Raw genomic sequence first — 16640 nt, 5'->3', positions numbered from 1 at the left:
ATAAATTAGAGAGACTGCAGGAATAACATTAGGGTTTTACTGTCTCTACCTGTTTAATGTGGTTCTATTTCTTGATATTGAAACTCTCCTCTTGTTATTCATACTGTATGTAATCTAACGCTGTTTATTACCATGTATTCAATGTGGGAAATCTAGCTTCAAAAATGTGTAAAGTCTTTTCCTTTTCAATCACAATATTGTAATTATCAGGGTACACTGTGGTCATCATCATCTTCACCAAAATTATTACTAGCATCATAAGTGTTAAGTATTGAAAGTCTGATATGTATTTGTGATTTTGCAATTATTTGTCTGTTGATTAATAATTTTCATGTTACCACTGTGCATGCATCCATATTAAAATTTAGAACAAAAAAAGAAATAAAAAACTAAACCATAACAGGTAGCTTGACTATATGCTTATAACAAATTGTAGAATATATTTTTGAAGTATTGCAAATTCCTAACCAGTATGAATTAACTTCCTCTCTCCCTACCAACTACACAAAAATATTTAAGAGTTTGAACAGAATTATTTCAAGTAATAAACTGTAAATGCTACTACAATATCATGGGAATATCGAAAATTCCCTTAAAAATAATAAACTCTTCATTCTATTTATATATTAGTTATTTTTTTCTAGGAAACTTTAGGAAAAATAGACTGCATATCTTTGAAATTAAAAAAGATCAAAAATAGTAGCATAAAGTTTTATAGGGAGTGTGTCTTCAGAAATATATATATATATATATATATATATATATATATATATAAAATGTGTAGAAAGACATACATTTTTGGAGATTGTCATCAGAAATATATACATATATCAAAATTTTTGTGTAGAATGATGTACATTATAATGAAAAAATCTTAAGACATAATTAAAATTAAATAAATACATCAAAACAAGTTCCAGTGACTCAAGCCTATAATTCGAGCTATTCTGTGTAATTAGATCTTAGAATTGTATTCAAAACTAGTCCACACAGAAAAGTACTTGTTAGATTTTTATCTCCAATTAACCACTAAAAACAGGAATTAGCTCTGTTCCTCAAGTTGTATAGTGCTAGCTTTGAACATAAAAAGGCTTAGAGACAATGGTCAGGCCTTGCAAACAACAACAACAATATATATCACATTAATTTCACATTAATTTCACAAAAGCATCTTTTAACTGTTGTGAACATTTCCTAGAAACATGAATACATGCCCCGGAAAAATGTTAAGTAAAAATTATAGAATATTTACATCTATGTTAAAGACATGACTATTTAGATTGAGATATCTAGGTAATGATTAAAAATTAAGAAGAAGAAGAATATATTTGGACTGGCCTTTTATTCTACTTTATAATAGTAATAAAATGATATTTGTAATGATTATATAAATTACTCTTGTTTGGTTTTTGAATTATAATAAGTGATAAACATTTTAAATGATTTCCATAGGAAATGATCATTTCCTCAATGGTATCAATTCTTTTGTGATTTCAAAACAATTAAGAAAATTATTCCAAGGCTGGTTTGCTTTAAGACTATATTTGTTTTCGTGTTCTAGTTTTCATATGTTAGTAGAAATTAAAACTCAAAAAAAAATCAATGTCTGTTGGCATTCAGGAACATCTTCATAGATACTAACATTGGAGTTGCTTAACTGGAATTGTTTTATTTCATTTGTTATTTTCACAAATAAATCAACATGATTGTGTATTTTGTTTCTTTTCACTGCTGTTGGCTCTTATCTTGAGAATACTTTTTTCCTAGCAAAGTAGAGAAAAGCATTTGGATTGAGCAAGTAGCATATAGGTTTCATAAAATGCAAATACATAGATTTGTGTATTTTGTCATTTGCTAAAAGTTCCTTCCAGAAAAGGTTATCAATTATTTATAAGTGATGCATAATTCCTAGATATTCCAGTTATCACATGCACTTTTTGATTGAGTTATCTCTGCATAAACTCAAAAAAGTAGACCAAAAAAACTCAAAATAAACAGAAATCACATCTTCATTGTAAAAGCTGTAGTTTACAAAGAATTTTTAGCCAACACCGAAAACATATTTTCAGGTATTCTGCAATTTGTGTGAAGTATTTTTAACAATTTTTTTTTTGCTGACATGAAATTCACATGCAATATATTATCTCCGTTTATTGTATACATTTTAGTGCTTTGTAAGTGAATTGTACAATCATAGGTTTTCCAAGCCTAAGTTTCACAAACTTACATTTCTTCAAATAGAAATGCTGTAAATTTTAGAACAGACATTAAAATAGATATAAAATTCAGTTACAGGAATTTGTCCAGCATATATCCTCTATAGTGTGTCTTTTCAAATTTGTTTTGGGGGATTATTTCCAGGGTCTCACACATACTATTCAAGTGCACTGTAAATGAACTACATTCTCTGTCCAAACATTTTTTTTTTAATTCTCTTTAATACATACATAGAAGTGTAATGGCTGAATCATATACAATTCTCTTTAACCTTATGAAGACTGGAAAACTTGCTTGCTAAAATGATTGCGGTATTATACAAATCATTGTGCTATGTGGAATGTATCAATTTCTCCACAAATGCATTATTATATTTTGTGTCATCTTTTTATATTATGGTCATACTAGTGAATTTTCTTTTTTATTTTTTCTTAGATACTAAATTATTTCATATGCTCCTCCTATTAACTACTAATTTACATATGTTCTTTAAGAAGTCTCCTGTTCAGGAAAAATTTTATATAGAATTAAATGATATGAATTTACTTAAGACTCAGGATCATTGTAACATTAACATTGTAGCATTAACAAATATGTGTGCTCTATCTGTTGGATATGTTTTCATTACTTTCATAGAATTATGAAAGGTTATCATTTGATACTAACCAGTTAATTCTTGATTATCTTTAGCCTCTAATGCTTTACATGTCAAATTTTTAGAAACCTTTACTGAGCCAATGTCATGAATTTGTATATTTATGTTTTATAGGTTTTAACATCTCACATTTAGTTTGATAGTCATTTTTTATTTTAAATTTTTGTATAAGGTTTGAGGTAGTAGTCTAAGATCATTTTAAATCTAGAGAAGCAATGGTGCCAATACACCCATTTAAGATTCTATTTTTATTTCATGAAGTCGTGGCATCCTCTTCAAAATCTATTGACCATAAAACTAAGAATTTATTTTTGATAAATCTGTTCCATTCTTCTATGTGTCTGTTCTTTCACTACTACACATGGTAATAAGGTTCAAAACTAGTATGAGGGCTCAAGCTACACCATTTTACAAAATTGTTCTGACTGACCTGTATTCCTTGAATTTGCATACGAGTTTATTGAACAGGTGGACCAATATTCTACAGAGATATCTAGATGTTTGATAGTCACTCACATTTTGCACCTTGTGAAAACACAAGACCCCAGATATTATATAGAGAAAAATGTCCTTAGAGAATGTTTAAAGCATCTAAAATAAATTTAGGAATGAGTTAAGATTTAGTGAACACTATAGCATAATAAAGTTGAATGATAACGACTTGAACTGTACTACAGAGTAGAGTGAGAGGGGATAGAATAGAATGATGAACTACATAGAAGATATATGTAATTGCTATTGTGTTTCTAAGTAGAGAAATACTTCAGAGAAGAGAAGGAGGAAAATAATCAAAGTATTGTAAATCAAGTTTCTTTTCATTCTACCTAATAGTGTGGACTAAGAGTCAAAGAAGTTGGGAAAAAATAAAATAGACAATAAAGCATTGTATAGACCTGTTACAATGTAAAGAAATTGTAATAGGAATATGATCACTAATTTCCAAAGAAATAAAAGAAAGAGTAGATAAACTCTAAAGGCAAAAAGAATGGAGAGAGAAAAGTAGCAAAGTAAAACCTTTATCAATAACAAACACAAGAGTTTGGAAGTAGAAAAGCAGTGGAAATATTCTAAAAAACAATAAAATAAGAATAAAAATTGTTATCGTGGATAGAATATGGATCACATTTTATCATATATAATTTTGAAAAAAACATACTAGGAATGAAAATTTAAAAGTCATAATTTAAAACAATACTTACATTATAACTAGACAGTATAGTTCAGTGGTAAAAACTTGGCCCAGCATATGTGAAACAATAGAGTGATCACCCAAGCATTACAAAGTACATACAAAGCACACACACACACAAACCACATAAACACTCACACACACAGAACACATACACACCTTTGGAATATTGATATTGTCATATTAACAGAGTAAATTATCGCAAATAGTAAAAGTAGGTTAATATATTGAATCATAGTATTGTTTGTACTATTTAAAATTTAGTAGAAATAAAATAGTCACGATATACTTGGATTCTGATAGATTAAGTAAATTGAAAATTAAGAAATAGAAGACATGAGAACCTTTGCAAAGAGTTTTAAACAATAAACATTTTGAAACATGTATCCTTTTATTTTTACAAAAGATTGATGTTATTGGAGTTTTAACTCAAGATTTAGAATATGAAAACCAGGTGCTCTATATTGCGCTAGGGATGGCTATATCTCTATTCATTTCACTCTGGATATTTTTTTTAATTCACTCTGGATATTTTTTTGTGGGTTCTGTTGTGGGGCCTGAACTCAGGGCCTTCGTGCTGTCCCTCAGCTCTTCAGCTCAAGGCTAGTGTTCTACCACTTGAGCCACAGCACCATTTCCAGCTTCTTTCTTTGTGCTTATGTGGTGTTGAGGAATCGATCCCAGGGCTTCATGCAAGGCAAGCACTCTACAAATGAGCCACCTTCCCAGCCCCACTCTGGATATTTTTGTACTAAGGTCTCATATTTTCTCAGGCTCTCCCTATTTATAAACCCTACTTGCAGTTCCTACCATAGCTAGAAAATGGAAGCCACAAATCACCATGCCCAGATTAAACGTTTTTTTTTTTTTAATTCAAGTACAAATATTTACAAAAAAGTGACCAGGTAATGAAGCCCTTCTTAATAAAGTTTGTCTTTCTTGAAAATACAGTAAGTATTTGTTAACTGGAAAATATGTTTAGTACCTTAAGAAAATAAATTTATTTAAATTTACCAACCATATAAAATTAAGAAAATAATCTTAGAAATTCACGTGTTAAACATTTTTAAAGCAAAATATATATCTGAATAATTTACATGTGTAAAAATCATGCAAAATTAAATTAACTAATCCTACAACTCTGAAAAAATTACCTCAAAAAACAAAAGAAAATAATTAAGTTCAAAATTTGAAATTTAGAAAATAAAATGAAGTGTACGCTTTAGTTAAATTAAGTAACTGTAAAACCAGCGTATATCAATTTTGTAATAAAAAAATGCATGAACAAAGCAAGCAAAAGTACCCATTGATCAATAGCAACAGCAAAATCATCAGTAGTTGTTTGAGTGTACAAAAAAAAAAATCGATGGAGTGGATACCAATGTTCTTTCCATAAAAAATGTGCTCATTACCTCACTTATGTAACTGTAACCCCTCTGTACATAATCTTTACAATGAAATTAAATTGAAATTAAAAATAAATCAAATAATATACCAATTACGAATTCTTAGAAGCCATCGGTTAAAAACCTTGTACAAAACTCCCCCAAGTACCGAGGAATATACTTTGATGATACTATTTGAATACTTAAACTTCAGCAGAGAAGCAAAAAGTTTAAAAACTGTTACAAAGTAAAGTAATAAATCAGAATATATTACTATAATAATCATTAGATGAATTTTTCGTGGTAGTCAAATATGTAAGGAATGAGGCAATTTGCCATTTGTTTTCACTTAATATGTGAGAAAGAATTTTCTAGGTCTTTTTAAATATATCATAAGTGAAGAAACTACTCTGTCACATCATATGATAATCAGATAAAGGTTATATTACAGCAAAGAACAGATTGTAATATGTTTTTGGATGTTAATGTATATACCTATTTTGGTTGTGGGCAATTATGGGGATTTCAACTTGGGGTATGGTTCTTGCAAGGCTGGCGTCATATCAGTGGTTAATTTTGGGATAGGGGTTCCTTTTCCACAAGAATATGCACCTGATCTGTCCTTTTAGCCTTCCCATCATCAATGGCATCAGAGTTGCACACCAACTTTCTAGCTTCCGACCATGGCTGGCCTTGATCCTGCAGTCCTTCCAATCTTAGTCTCTAGATAGTGCAGGATGGTGGAAATGATCCAATACACCCAGCTATAGATTGAGAAGGAAGTCCACTAAAATTTGGCCTGGTTTCTGTTCTCAAGCCTCCTAAGTAGTTAAGAGTATAGATTGGAGTCCCTTCTGCCAATTTTTAAAGCAATTAGACATATTATGACTTTGGCTTGTGATTACCTCAGGAAAGAATAAAAGAGCAATGAATCATAGAGGACAAGAAGAATTTAACTAGCTACTCAGAGGCTGAATCAGCTTAGCTAACTACTCAGGAGGCTGAGATCTGAAGACACCTCTGTTCAAAGTGGTAGACCATTATCCTTTGGCACAGAAGCTTAGGGATAGTGCCCAGGCACTATCAAGCCTCAGGAATGATGAATGCATGCAGGAGCACATGCACATGCACGTGCGTGTACAGGCACGTGTACACACACACACACATATACAAATGAGTATTTCAATGCAAAGTTCTTTATATTTTTACCTTGCTGTACTTTTCCTGTATTATTTCACCAATTGACAAAAACAGCTAAGCACCTATTTACATGGTGTTTCTCTAAAGTCTACTCTCTTTTTGGAAGCCTGATTTTATTTGACTCAAAAGTAAATTATGCAGGAGGTCAGTTCATCTCCCTCAAATCGGTAGTGTTAGGAGATGGTTTAGGTTCTTCCTAGCAATATGATTTTGTGAAATCCTGCATCAAGCAGCATATTTCTTTCACGAGAAGGAAGCCTCTATCAAACAATTAGTAATAGTTTTTTCTCCTCCTGGCAAGCATCTGTAGCTTTATTATTTTCATATAATTCATGATCTGTCTGTGTATGCCAAAGATGGCTGAGAAAATAAAAAGACCCTTGTCAGCACTTAGCATTCATATACCATTCATAGATATGAAGCTGTTTAAATATTACTTAAATTGCTTTGGACTAAATAATGTTCACCTTGACTATCTTGAGAAAGAAGAATTGGTTTCTCAGCACTTTACTTAAGAACGTGAGTGAAAGAAAAGGAAAAGTGAGGAATAAGTCAACACATATATTCAAATGAAACAAAAGAACCCAAGAAAACACAAATTAATTCAGCATTCAAGAACCTGCAGGAAATGCAACGATTTTTTAAAAATCAGGTATGGTAAGCTTATAAAAATCCTGACTATATGGGAGTCTACTGTTGTGAGGCTAGTGGATAAAGCCCAGACTGGACAGAAAGATCTATACACTATCCCAGGTACCAGTTATTCTAATTTCCAGGAAGAATAACATCAAATGGATAGCGCCTAACATCATACACAAGTAGGAAACCAGATTCTATCTGAAAATTAATCAGGATAATTTAGGGCTGGTTGCATGTGGCTCAAGTGGTAGAGCGCAAACCTTGAGCTGAAGAGCTGAGGGACAGTGCCCAGGCCCACAGTTCAAGCCCCACGACCTTACCCCCCACCCCCCAAAAAAAGGTGATGGCTTTTCAAGTACTTATATATCAACTTAGTTACCTTTGTGGAGCTAATGGATTCAATATAAGCCTTGCTTAAGAGCTACTTCTAAATTTCTGCAGTTTAAAATTTCCCAAATGAGGTCTTATTGTCACAAATGTCTACCTGACCCTTTACCCTTCTTCCATGTATGAACAGACCAACCAGAATATCTTACCCTGACAGCATAGATTATCTTACTGGAACAAAACTAAAATGTTACAAGGGATCATAGAGAGATGAACAGTTAAGATAGAACTGTTCAGACTAGAAGGTATTTTATCAAAATCTAATTGTTTATTATACCTACTATTTCAAAGTAGCTAAAGTCAAGAAGATGAAAAAATTGTTCATATGCATGATTACCTAGTGTCCTGGCCTGTCTACCATCCAACCAGGCAGTAACTCACACTACTGACTTTCTATCACCAAATATTTCCATTGCTCCAGGAGAAGTCCATATGTTTCTCCTCGATATTAGGCCTTAAATTGGTAATGTTTAATCACAATGTTTCCTCTTGCCTCTAGGCTGTACAACTACAAATGGTAAAGCATTAGGTCTAACTCTACCAAACACTGAGGTAGAGATAATGAAATAATACTTTAAAACAGAGTTGCTTTTGATACCCTAACCATAACAGAACAATGCAAAACATTTTCTCATATTATATATAGTTATATATTTTAAATTTATATTTATAAATATATATATTTTATATTGTATATTTCACACAGTGAATTTTACTAAAATTAATTGATAATTTGACAAATAAATTGATATTTATGCCAATAAATAGATTGGAATATAAATAAATAGGTTTAGAATATATATTAGGATATAAAAAGTATCAATTCAATGTCTTCGGTATAAACTTGTGAAACGTTCTAAGTGTACTTGGTCATTTGAATTCACATGGTAAAAAAATGTGTTGTTTTCCTCTAATCTATAAGGGATTTTACTCTGCTGCTCTCTTTATTGTTTTAACTCGCTGGTCTCAAACTGTTTTTCTCCATATTTCTGAAGCATTCCTACTGATTATACCCTAATTTTGCTGATATGATGTCTAAAAGGTATTATTCTTCTGCAGGACCCACAGGTCTTAGGATCCCAGGTCCCAGTTATCCGCATCATCAGATAACAAGGGCAAGACTTCTCACCTAAGCCCATGCAACATGCCAACAAAAAGTAATTGAAAACTCATCTCAATTTCTCATTTCCTATAATATTTCAGGGCCCCAATTCCTTAAGACACAGAAAGTAGCGGTAAGCAATTGTGAAGTGCAAGGCATCTTAAAATGAAAGATGATATCACAAAATCTGAGAAAATGAACAGTAATTCAAAATTTCAATTTACAAATGACCAGCCCATATGAGTGAACAAGATCACAAATGTCACAAGAGTATTTTTAATATCCCTCCCCTAATGATTAATGAAAAATTTCAGTACAAAGTAGGCCAAAAAATATTTCCTGGAATGATAGATTCATAATTGGTCTACCAAAGCTAGATAAACCACTTAGAAGTCAAATACAATTCAGTAAAACATTAATTGAGAAGATCATTAGTGCTTCAAAACATTGGTACTTCAGTAAAACTTGGTTCTGTAGTATAAAAATGTTGTCATTCTCAAACCAATGATAACCTACATTTAATCTCCTGAAAGTATATTACTTTTCAAATAAACATTTTAAAATCATTCACCAAAATAACATTTGACAAGTAAGTGATACTTAATGACATTACAAGTTTTTCTTATGTAGGGAGCAAATTACAATAGAGTTGATTTATTTACCCAGCACTAATGCCAAACAGGTTCAAACATTCATTGAAGTGTAGAAATAATACCCCCTACCATTTGTCTTGTTCAGTAGATGCCTTCCAGAAATGTGTTAAATAGAGCAGCCACTCATATTTCAAACCAAACATTAGTTAATAAAATAAATGTCATCACGTAAGGTACATGTCAAAAAGTCAAAAATAGTTGCCTTATCATACGTTGTTTTTTATGTTTCCCTATCTGTCTAACATATGTTTGCCTATCTAAGAAATATGATTTTTTAAGTCTTGAATATGGGTACTCATCAGAGATGTGACGAACATAAAATCTGTCTTCTATTTCCATCATATTCCTCTATAGTAGTAAATTATAGTTTTCTTCTTTTTGCAAAACCTGTAGGTAGTAGAAAATATTATCCCATGTAAAATTAAATAATCGCAAACCATTGTACAAAGCCATTTTAAAAAACCTGGTAGTTAAGAATACATTCTATGTGATGTCTTTTGAGGAACCTCCATACTGCTTTCCAAAGTGGTTGAACAAGTTTACATTCCCACCAACAATGAAGTAAGGTTCCTTTCTGTCCACATCCCCTCTTTGGAAAGCAGTATGGAGGTTCCTCAAAAGACTTCACATAGATCTCCCCTATGATCCAGCAATCCCACTTTTGGGCATTTACCCAAATGTTTACAAACAAGACCACACTAAAGCTACCAGCACAACTATGTTTATTGCAGCATTATTTACCATAGCTAAGATATGGAACCAACCCAGATGCCCCTCAGTAGATGAATGGATTAAGAAAATGTGGTATATATACCCATTGGAATTCTACGCCTCCATCAGAAAGAATGACATTTCCCCATTTGTTAGGAAATGGAAAGGTTTGGAAAAAATTATATTAAGTGAAGTAAGCCAGGCCCAAAGAAGCATAGGTCCCATGGTTTCCCTTATTTGCAATATCTAGTATAGGTATGAGTCAAGCGGAAAAGGTCAGATAATGTGATGTTAGGAAAATGAACCCTTAAATATGTATTTTAATGTTTTCGTTTCTTTCATGCATGTGTTTCTAACGCATTTATAAGATTATTTCTTTGTTGCTTTGTATGTCCCTCCCCCACAGTGTAACCCCCGCTTTCACTATATTTGATGTCAGTATAACATGTGGAGGAGATGGGGACAAACAAATCGTTTAAGGATTCAGGTGGACCTGTTGCAACAATGAGAAGTACAAAATGTCATGTCAAAACCAGCTTTACAATGTCGGTGTGTGGGGGGGGAGTGGGGTATAATTGTGTGGGGGGAGGGGAGTATAATTAGGTGGGGGGAGGGGGGAGGCGGGGAAGGGAGGTGAAGGGTAAACAAAGGAGGAGGCTGCAATGCTTGGTAAGAAATGTATGCATTATCCTGCCCATGTAATTGTAGCCCCTCTGTACAGTATGTTCTCAAATAAAATAAAATAAAATTTAAAAAAAAGAATACATTCTAAGCCATTTTTAAACTTTCTTTTTGACTAAAGATTAATCTTCCAAATGGATGAGAATAAAATCATGTCTAGGTGCTTCACGTCTCCAGTCTTGCAAATTGTTATTGCAGATGAATGAATTATGAAAATATAAGTGGACATCAGTTCAAGTATATGCAGGATTGAAACTTCATGGAATGTATAAAACCTTTCAAAATATTAACAGACACTTTAACAGAATGACTATCAGGAAGTTGAAACCAGGGAGGAATAATTGCAAAGATATAGACTAAATGAAAAATGGAACAAGAGGCAAGTCAAGCTAGAATACTCAATGTACACATATAATAAAGGAAGTGGTAAATCTGAAATAAATCTTGGAGAAGGAGTTGGTTGAGAATGATCGAAGGAATTATTCTGATCCAGGAGCATTGGACAATTAGATGGACATATTTAATTGTAACACACTTGCACAAACTTCTGAAATTCAGTAAAAAAAAAAAAACACAACAAACAAAACACACAAAAATCACAACCAAACAGCAATCTCTAGAGAGTATGAATATGATCTCTCAAAATTTTAAATAGTCAATGAAGGGCAGTAGTGGGAAAGAAAAACAAAGCTGTTCAAAAAGGCAGTTTGGGGTTTGGGGAGAATTTTGATCAGATTTAAATAGATTTTCTAAGGTTAAAAATCACCTATATCTGCTGCAAGTATTTTCTTCTGTGTTTTCTTTGTCTGAACTGGATACTCCAGACCTGAGACACACTTGATAGCTTGTGAAGATAGAATGCAAGAAACAAGATCAAGAACCCATTACCTCACTGGAGACAAAAGAGTTCTCTATGTTTTCTCTCATCTCTCTGCACTACTCTTTTTTCATACTTTTACATCAAGTGATTTTGAATTATATCTCTCCTTTTTTCTGGCAACTAATTGGTCAAAGTAATTCACTAAATATTATTTGCCATTTTGTTTTCTATCATGCTGTTTACGTGTCCAAGCAAGTCCATTAAACTTCAACCTTGTGTTTGGTTGCCACGAAAACCCAACATCTAGGTTAATGAGGACAAACTTTAATGTAAAACTTTGTCTCCGAAAACCCATTCCAAGAGGCTATGATCACAAATATTTAGCTATTCATTTTTCTTTTTTCTTTTACCTTTAAAGTCTTCCTGTGTCTAAAGTGCCCACAAAAATAAGTACTCCACCAATTTTTGGTTCAATCACTTCTAAACTCAAAGATATATTTTGCTAACAAGATGCTTAGAGGAAACCGAAGTATACTCCACGTTTATCTTCTCCCTTAATACTCTCCTTAGATACAATATCAGAAACAGTGAAGTTATTCTTTGAAAAATTATTTCAATTGATTATTTTTCTCTTCGTCTTGCATTTGCTCAACAAGGTGCATGAAGACCAGACTTAAATCACCCATACCTTGAATGACAGTGTCTCTTACAACGGACAATACTTCTTTGTCCTACTTCGATGTCCTCCTCTTAGCTCTTGCCTGATTTCCAATTAATCACAGCTTCTTGACTTCAAGTCTGGTGAAGCTGAAAGACTATAAGGCCTACCCCACTGCTACATCTTCATGGTTTCTCTTTTTAAACTCTTTTATTTGGATGTGGAATTTATTTTCATGTCTTCATTCAGTATTTTCTGAATTGTAGTGAGCCAAATGGGTTCTGTAAAATCACTTTAGGTACCAAAAATGTTAACACAGTCTATATCAAAAAGTTTTGGCCTCCCTCCACTGCTTAACTTGGGCTTCTAAGAACGCCTTTTTTTACCTTTTCAATTTGCTCAATTATTTTCTTTTCTTTTGGGAGGGGGGTCTAATCGTAGGGCCTGAACTCTGGGCCTGGGCACTGTCCCTCAGCTCTTCAGCTCAAGGCTTGCATTCTAGCCACAGCACCACTTCCAGCTTTTTTTCTGTTTGCTTATGTGGTGCTGAGGAATCGAACCCAGGGCCTCATGCATGCAAGGCAAGCACTCTAACACTGAGCCACCTTCCCAGCCCTGTAAAATTCTTCTTCTGATCCCAAAACTTTTTGGCTTATGTAATAAGGGAAGTCTTCACTATATCAGGTTAATAAGGATATTATATATATATATTTTTTTTTTTTGCGGGGGGGGGTCCAGTCGTGGGGCCTGAACTCTGGGCCTGGGCGCTGTCCCTCAGCTCTTCAGCTCAAGGCTAGCGCTCTACCACTTGAGCCACAGCGCCACTTCTGGCTTTTTTCTTTTTGCTTATGTGGTGCTGAGGAATCGAACCCAAGGCCTCAGGCATGCAAGGCAAGCGCTCTACCACTGAGCCACCTTCCCAGTCCGAAGGATATTATATTTTGTGAGCTACTTAGATATGTGAAATCATTGGTTTGAAGTATCCAATCTGATGTTTTTCTTTGTTTCACTGCTTCACGTGTAAAGACATTGTGGAAAGTATTGCAAACAGAAAAGTGTAAACCCAATAACTTCTTTCATTGTGGAGGGCATTTTCTCCCTAAATATTTTGACCCAAATTATCTTTTTCAGAGAATTACTATTTGGTAATCAAAGGTCAATTCACAAATTTTGATGTCTTTTTTTTAAAGAACTTTGCATTTAAATTCCACTAGAACCTTGTTTGAAACAGTGAGAGTATATTTCCTGGGTAAGGACAATTCTCAAGGGAACCTACAGTATTTATAGCAAGGTTTTCGAGGTTTGTTTGTTTAGAGTGAAAATGAGCCATCTTCACCCACATTGCTCCCTCTCAGCTAAGTCTCCATGGATTTCTTTGCATGAAAGCCTATTTTCCCAGGCAATTTAAAATTTTCTTAATAGGCTAAGCTATTAAAAAGTTTGAACAATTACACTTTACCTGTCATAATTTTTTTCTTCTTTTTTCTTTCGAAAATACTGTACAGAGGGGTTACAATTACTTGAGCAAGATAATGAATACATTTCTTATCAAGCATTGTAGCTTCCTCCTTTGTTTCCCCTTCCCATCCCTTCCTATCCTTCCCCTGCCCCCCTCAGCAAATCCTACCCGCTCCCCCTCCCTCCTGCCACACCAAAGTTGTAAAGTTCCTTTTCAACATAACGACTTGTACATCTCATTTTTGCAATGGCTCCAGCTGTATCCCTATTTAAACGATTTGTTTTTTCCCTTCCCCTCCACAAATTATACCGACATCAAATACAGTGAAAGCAGGGGTTATACTGTTGGAGAAGGACATAAAAAGCAACAAAGAAATAATCTCATAAATGTGTTAAAAACAATCGCATGAAAGAACAAAAAACATTTGAATACATATCTTAGGGTTCATTTCCATAACATCACCTTATGGGACCTTTTCTGCTTGACTCAGACTTATACTAGATATTGCAAATAAGGGAAACCATGGGAGCTATGTTTCTTTGGGCCTGGCTTACTTCACTTAATATAATTTTTTCCAAGTCTTTCCATTTCCTAACCAATGGGGCAATGTCATTCTTTGTGATGGAGGCAAAGAATGCCATTGTGTATATATACAACATTTTCTTGATCCATTCATCTAATGGGGGCATCAGGGTTGGTTCCATATCTTAGCTATAGTAAATAGTGCTGCAATAAACATAGTCGTGCTAGTAGCTTTAGTGTGGTCTTGTTTGTAAATATTTGGTAAATGACCAAGAGTGGGATTGCTGGATCATAAGGGAGCTCTGTGTGGAGTCTTTTGAGGAACTTCCATACTACTTTCCAAAGTGGTTGAACAAGTTTACAACCTGTCATAAGTTTTAAACTCTTTTGAATTTCTTTATCAGAATCGCAAATTCAGCAATACTAATTCCACCTTTACCATCAAAAACAGTTAACATGTTGTTTTCATGATATTGTGTCCACGAAACTATTATTTTCCAATGACTTTCTTATGCATACATATGACCATATAAGCTGATGCTGAGCAAAATGAACTCCAAGATATGGAAACAGAGATTTTTATTTGTGATTGTTGTTTTTTCATGTACTATGTGATTTCTCTTTTCTTTGGGCTTTTCCCCTATGGTTTATCCCCTGCTGTATTTGAATTTGGTACCCTGTTTATTGTGTATACATTTACCTAAATTGGGGAAGGGAAAGGGAACAACAAATTGACGAGACAAAGGACAAAGAGCAAACCAATGCAATAGCAATACTCACCAGACAATATGTTGGAAATGTACATTACAACTTGTGAGGTTATTAGGGTGAAGAAAAACTGTGAGAAAAATGAGGGAGGGGGTAACAAGTTTGAAAAGTTATTTATTCACTAATTTACAATTACTGAGACCCCACTGTACATCACTTTGACAATAAAATTAAACTTAAAAAATAAGTTGCATAAAATATAGCTTATCTCTATTTTGAAAAAAAATACTAAACCGCTGCTAATGTGATGCCCTCCTTTTTCTGGAACGAACACCACAATAAACTGGGTTGCATGAATTTTCCCCCCACTGGTATTCTTGAGATCAGAATACTTGCAAATATTGCTTATATTTATACTTTTTTAACTATCATAGATATTCAGGATGCTAAGATTGGAAGATTATAGTTCAAAACCCACCCAGGCAGGAAGGTTCCTTAGAGTCTTATCTCCAATAAACTTCTCAGAAAAAGCCAGACACAAGTGGCACTGAGGTTGAAGTGGTAGGCCATGAGCCTTTAGCAAAAACAGGCTCAGAGACAGTTTCCAGGCTCAAAGTTCAAGCCCTAGGACAAACCAATAAAACAAAACAAAAATAAAAACAAACCCCAAACCTAACATTTTTCTCATTGCATACAGAGGCATGTAATTAAGGAAATTGCTTCTTGTGTTACATATAGGTAGAAGAAAGAAGATCCCACAGAATCATTCTCTTCATACCATGTTAAACCAAAGCCTCAAAAAATTGCTCTTTTTCCAAATTTATGAATTAATCCCATCCATTTGTTTGCAACTCAATCTAGAGTATTCACATTATCATTTTATACATGAACTATTGGAATTATATATTAACTAATTTCTAATTATAACTCTTGAAAGAATATTCTGGGCAAATAGAATGCCAAAATCATTTGTGAATTTGTCAATTAAACCATCTACATAAAAACAATTTTGTACTATCCTATAGAATATGAAATTACAAACAAAACCAAAATATTTATTTTAAATCTAAATTCTAATTTAGCAAGATCTTCAAAGTCTTACAGACAAAATTTGCTATTTCTCCAGGCTTAACCTTTTGTAATCCTTCATCATTTCTTTGGAATCCAACAGAATGATGATTATTTAGTTTTTCAAATTTTGGATGGGAATCATGAGACATTTTGCATCTAGGAATGTTCGGTAATGAAGAGAGCATTGAAAACTCAACTGGGGATTATATATGAGTTGCATTGCAATAGGAAACTTGACTTCTCAAAACATAATAACAAAATTAGCCCAATCTTCCAACTGTGTATTCCTTTCTTGAATGGTTTCTTTTATTAAGACAAAATTATACTACCTGGTCCAGGGAAGCTATCACTATGTAATTGCACTCTCTAATCTCCTGTCTTAGTCTGAGTGCTAGAATTCTAGCCTTGTATCACATTGCCCTGCCATAGTTTCTTGGTTTATTTAATCTACATACAGACTAGCAATTCTGAACTACTCCAGTGATATTATCCACTAGAATGACTGTTCAGACTGTTTATCTACTATTTTCAAAGATGTTCTAACATTCCACACAAGATATGAACATTTTCAGATGCACCTGCA

Source organism: Dipodomys merriami, unplaced genomic scaffold (genome assembly GCF_024711535.1).
Source record: "Dipodomys merriami isolate MVZ:Mamm:240054 unplaced genomic scaffold, mDipMer1.0.p SCAF_287, whole genome shotgun sequence".
Classification (NCBI taxonomy): Eukaryota; Metazoa; Chordata; class Mammalia; order Rodentia; family Heteromyidae; genus Dipodomys; species Dipodomys merriami.
Note: the sequence above shows the minus strand (reverse complement) of the source record.